The sequence below is a fragment of the Varroa jacobsoni genome, unplaced genomic scaffold (genome assembly GCF_002532875.2).
Source record: "Varroa jacobsoni isolate VJ856 unplaced genomic scaffold, vjacob_1.0 scaffold_77, whole genome shotgun sequence".
In the NCBI taxonomy this organism is placed as follows: Eukaryota; Metazoa; Arthropoda; class Arachnida; order Mesostigmata; family Varroidae; genus Varroa; species Varroa jacobsoni.
The window spans coordinates 18,106-24,221 of record NW_019212979.1 but is presented as its reverse complement, the minus strand read 5'-3'; the positions used below and the strand labels follow the sequence as shown (position 1 = coordinate 24,221).

The 6,116-nt window shown below is 39.9% G+C and overlaps 1 long non-coding RNA gene across 1 annotated transcript; it reads left to right on the top strand.

Annotated features, from left to right (window-relative positions):
- The first annotated feature begins 477 nt into the window (after positions 1-477).
- Positions 478-4,257, top strand: LOC147753948 (uncharacterized). Its single transcript, XR_015312295.1, has 2 exons — positions 478-1,708; positions 4,002-4,257. It is a non-coding gene; the product is annotated as an uncharacterized LOC147753948 (long non-coding RNA).
- The last annotated feature ends 1,859 nt before the right edge of the window (positions 4,258-6,116 follow it).

Sequence of the window (6,116 nt, the reverse complement as noted above, 5' to 3'; positions counted from 1 at the left end):
AGGTTATTTAAACTGAATGAACCCAAACATGCATGACACAAAGGTGACTTTCATTGATGATGTAGCACGATGAAGATTATTTCCTGCAAAAAAAAGTTAGACTAGGGACTCGAGAATCGTCCAATAACAAAAAGTTGCTCAGAGTATCAGTAAACTGAACAAAAGAAAATATTTTTTTCCATTTAACTAACTCGTGTATAAGACCTAAGTAGACAGACTGAGCTGATTACGTTACGTTAATCAGTTGAGAACGTGCAGAAATTGGGTAAAGTCAGAGAAATAAACGCTATCGACAGCGCAATTATCATACAGGAATAAGCGGCTATTAAACGCTGTGAAAGATAACCTTCATCAAGGGAAAACATCTCACTTTAAAATTATTCTATAAATTAGCTATATTTAGATTGAACGATCCGACTATATAAAAAAAAAGCATATACTTTAAGGTGTTTTCATAATCGCACCTTGCTTATGCTTGATTTCAATACAAAAACCCGGTATTTATTAAAGGCTGACTCAAGCTTTGTTTTTATCCATGGTTGACCTTACTCAAACATAAGTTACAATCTCACACCTCAATAATGTGTGACGAGGACTCATTAAATCAAGTGGCTTCCATCTGTCATGTTGTAAAAGTTCTTAGTCAGATTACTCCGAAACCGACATGTAGTTTTTGTCAGTCAAATGGCTGTTTATTTAAAGCCTACAATAGTACGATGATATAGCTAGGTTGTTTGCTGATTCCATGACATCATCTACCACGACTATATCTATCAAGGCATAGCCGAGATCGCATTTAAACACTTCACGTTATTTCTCAGGTAGTGTGGACAGACTGCTTCGGCGTTCAATTACAAACTCAGCTAAAGTAAAATCGGTACGGTACTATCAACGTTCACCACCATAGTATCTGGCTGGGACCACCAGCCAGCCACCGTGACCAACGCCTTGACCAGAGCTCCATTACGATTTACTCCTGTATTGATAGTCCTATACACTATCCACAGCGGGTTATCCTTATTTTGATAGTTGACGGGCTCCTTGAAGCGCTTCAATGACTTGTCTGTCTGACTATCAGCCCATCAATTCACTTGCTTCGAGAGACACGAAAGGCCGTCGAATAATGCAACACACAACTACTTCAAATCCGACCACAAACGATACCACTGAAAGCATACGACGCTTAATAGTTGTCGACCAGCTAGAACAAACTAGAGTCTCCCAGTTCGCCCGGAGAGCGCGTCCCCGTACTCGCACACAGACATGCTCTTACCCGTATCCAACGCTGCATATATAATAGATGCCCATAGATACCTGGCTGGATACGTGAAGCGACTTGAGCCCCTTGTAAGCATTGAGAAGGCAACAAACAGACTGGGCCAATAGTGGCAGTAAATGTAATTGATGATATCAACTACCATCACTGCGGAACGGCAGTCGCTGTCATCGACTGTCGCCACTGGAAGGACTGACACTTGGAGAAAACGGGCTTGACGAGTGCATCTTATACTCCACTAGTACGACAAACAGAAATAAGAAACAAAGGATTTGAAATAGAACACGAATTTTAATAGTTGAATAATCGCAGTGTTTAGACAGGTAGCGGCTCTACGGAGAACAGTTCCACAGGAGGTAACGCACTGAAAGTTACCCAAGTGCCTCGCCAACCGACGAGGAAGACCGCGACAGTATTAACAGAGGCATGCAGGTACGACTGCAACGCTATGAGATAGAGTCATTGTATCTTGAAGAGAAAAACGATACGATTGTGTGGTTCTGAAAATTCAAAAAACGAAAAACAGCTTTCTCGAATTAAGCTTCGCGATATACGTTGGAGTCAATGTTATATATAAAAATTTGTGTGTATCTCTTTATTTATGTGTATATTAAGCTTATCCAAGCTGTGTGTTATGCCAATGGTGTAATATCTCCGATGTTTACAAGGACTATGGCATTAGTTCAGACGGGTTGTGATTATAGGATTTGACACACTCGCAATTACTGAAAACTGAGCTTTCTTTTCGCCTTTCTGTCGGTTAGCGTCCCCTTGGTCTCAGCTATGTCAATCGACATAATCCGATACACAGACAAAGAGTAGTATTAAGCAGTGCTAAAAGGGGCTGCCCTCTGTCTTCAATGATTAAAGCCAACTAGTTTATCGTCGCTATCGTTGTTTCTGCTATTGGTGTCGTCTCTTTCCGCTGGTGTATTTTCAGCCGACACGAAGCGACCTCATCTGAGCCGTCATCTCTTGCTCTTTACGGTTTCTTCGCCTTTGTCAATGTCGTGTGGTTAGCGTCGGCATCGAATGCCATCGCTGATCGGTCGAACGAACAGGGCCATGCAGCCAACTCCAAATCCAGACAGCGACGCTCCAAACGAGCCGAGATTGCAAACCGGGGGTGGCCCCAAGCCCTTTCAAGGCGTTACAAAGTATCCACTTTTTATGCTGCTGCTACCACCACTGCCTCTGAAGCTGCAGCGCTTTCGAACCAGTCGACACGGCCCTTCTTGGCCACCGACAGCAAAGGCAGCTTTTGAAACAGCGGCCCTTTTCGACCACTTCAATGCTATTCTGTTTTTTCTGTTCATCGTCGAGGCGCTTTGCCTGCTCGCGGATTGGCCGATTCGTCAAGATAATACACTAGTGCGGTTTGTCTGTCTTTGACGCTGTGGTTGTTTTTTCTCCCGCTTTCTCTTACAATGTTTTTTGACTCTTCAGGGCTCTATCAGTGCTATAATTTACGCATCTTCGAACTTGGTGGCCTTGGTAAATGTCAGATAACTGGGCTGGTTGACCGTGGCTGTTGTTCTCGTCAGAGAGCGTCAGTGAGTATTACTATATAGTTGGCGAATCAATGCATGCACAAAGAATTGCTGGTTAGCGAACGAGATGTCTATTTTCTTCGAAGAAAAAAGGAGCACGAGAGGAACAAAGTATACGGGTGATGTCAGAACGAAGACACACTGTTATCACAATAGCCGGCACAGCAATACAAGTCGAGCGCGACGTGACGGTAACAGGAAACAGAAAGCACCAAGAATTCATTTCCGGAAGCGTCCGTGGAAATGCACAAAAAAACGAGGGATATGATTTGGAGAACACGGTACAAAGAAAGAAGTTATACAGTGATGACCCTATCCTTCTACTTGAACGTAAATCCAGATGCATTCCATTGATTCCTTTCCAGGCCGTTTGACGCACCACTCGTAACCGTGTGACATCACTAATGATTGTCCGCAGCTAGTTAATAATTGTTATTATTTCTTGTTAGTTCTGTCAATTTATATACATTTTTGGTTTTAATGGGTCATACACTGTGCGTGTCAACTAGAGGAGAAATAGAACGTCAAGCGAAACCGCTGTTGTTGTCAATCCAAGGGAAGAGTGCGTACGAGATGAGGAGCGTCAATCCGCAATTCCAGTCTGTGATATAGGTAGCATGGATAGATAATTGCAACAAATCGACTCCAAGCTCCAATTCTGTGCTGAGATTCTACAATAACCTATTCATTATTTTTCAGTAGACAACTTAATTCTTTGTAAGCTAATCAGTTATTGGGATCAAAACAAGTTTGATGTATTTGATAAATCTATCGTAGTATATATATTTAACACATTCGAGCGCACACATATCACCACATTAGAAAAAATAGTAGCAAATTAATTATACAATCAATTACCTTATCATTTTTTTTTAATTTACTTATCAAGAGGTCTGCCAACGTTGAATAGCAAATTCATAAAGTGGGCCTCAAGACCGGACGTGCAACCTTTGGTATTGAATTCTCAAGTATATTTCTTGGAAAGAAAATAGATATCTCTCACCGTTATTTTATTTTATCCTTTTCGAATATCTCGATTTCTATTAATCATTCTTTCTAAGTCTGTTCTACTATTTACCTTTTACCCATTATGAGTCAGTTCTTACGTTTTATCGTATTTCCAGTATAAAACAATAGTAGTAATATTGATCCTAACAATGTTTTTTTTTCATTAGATGAAAATCCGAAATTGGCGATGGTGTCGAAAATGCTATTTTGTGCCATTTGGAGTATCAATTCTGAGACATCCCGGACTATCCATCAACACGTGTTAACTACTACAAAAGCAACTTCATTTTTAGAGCCTGCTTTGAAGTAGCCTTTCACTACCTGTACAAAATACTCCCAGCAAATTTATAGAACCCTTCTTCTAATTACACAGTGTAGCATTTTGCCACTCGCTTATGACAAACGGAACCAAAGGAACAAGAATGCGGAAACTTATAATGGTTTAAAAAAAATGCCAGTTAAAAAAAGTGATGGAACGATATATGACTGTTGAGTGCGGAAAAGGTCCACAGATTGTGGGTACTAGGATCGCCTATGGCACATAAATAATTTTATTTATTCACGCGAATTGTATAGTTATTACACATTATACATTTCAATAGAAAGAGAGCCATGCGATTGCTCGTTGATGCTGCAATATAAAAATTACTATCCTCCACTTACCCATCAAATCATGAATATAGAACGCCATGGCTGGTTGACTTAGCACTTCCGTTGTCAAGAGAATCGTCACTTAAACCGGAGTCCAAGGAACCATCTGGTATTTTTGTCTATGATTTTAAACTTTTGTCCATCCTACCCTTAGGCCAATTGATTATGATCGCGTTACGCGAGCTCAAATAAAGGCTGGTCAACGGTTCCGACAAAAATAGAGACCTAAAACATTTCAAGAAAACGCTTCAAATTGGAACAAAATTTAACAACTAAACGCTTCACTGAAATGCTTTAAACGAGGAGATGTTCACTACAAAACAAAAATGGAGGATTAAGAAACGGAAAGTTTGATACGAAAAAAAAAAACGTTAACAGTTATGTCAAATCTATTAAAAAAAAATATCAAATGGTGAATTTGAAAGTATGGCAAATTTAGGGAGTTTCAAAAAGGACATTCAGATTGACCTCTAGTATGAAAGGCTTTTAACATTGCCCACAGGTAGTGACGGGATAGAAAATAAAGGACTTGTGTCGACCACTGCCATTAGCACCTTTTTCTTGACAACCACAAAAATGTATACCCAAAAAGTTTAAAAGCAATCTTAATATTCTGGAAGAAAACCTTGAGGGTTCATGACGCACTGGCTCACGTGTCGTAACTTCTTCTTTTTCTTTTGGCCAAAACTTTCGATCTCCGTTTTGGTCCCCTTCCTGCCCTTCATTTACTCGACCTGGCTACCGATAAGATGTATTTTCTCCGTAAAATTATAAAGAAAAAGTTGCGATAGTTAGATAAGGTTAAATAAAAATCACCATCACGTGAATAAATAATTGAGACGTTTCAATGACTGGAAAACAAGATGTCTTGGATAAAAGAAAGACGATCTAATGTAGATAAAAAATTGAAGGTGTAAGTAAATGTTCAATGCCGAACCGCAAACTCTTTCATCAATCCCCGCATACGATCAAAATTCTATTTCTGCCGTTACTAAAATCGCTTAAGGCCAAGTATGCAAATCAGAATTTTCTATTTTCAGCAGTAAACATTTAGCATAGTTAAGCATTTGCCTTTTTTTTTCACTACTTCCCATATTAAGTTCGTTTTTCTATGCGACCCCTTATATACTAAAGCTGAACCATTATTCTATCAGTGAAATCACTGCTCGCTTTTAACTTCGTAGGGAAACGCCTTCAGGACTTCTATTTAGGACGAAGTAGATTTGAAAAACACCATGTTTCTTAGTAGGAGGATTGAATTTAAGGTAAGAAGCGAGGCCACTACACCTGATAAGCTTGAATGAAGTGATCTCCATGAAAACAATGTAACTTCAACATAAGGCAACGAAAAACAAGAGGCGAAAAAGGCATTATGTACTGTGATTTCACGAAGTCCAACCCAAAATGCTCCACCTATGGTGAAGCGTTAACACTATACGAACTAATCGTACCCCGATACGGGTTAAGCATAAAAAAAATATATACATTCAGCACTGGGACGTCGCATGCGCGTACGTGAAGCTGAGTTAGAACCTATTCTGTTATTGTGTTATAAAACTGCGCATGCACGCAGTTAGAAAGAAACTCCCCGAGTGCATATTCAGTATCTCGTTCGGCACCCTCTAGCCCGT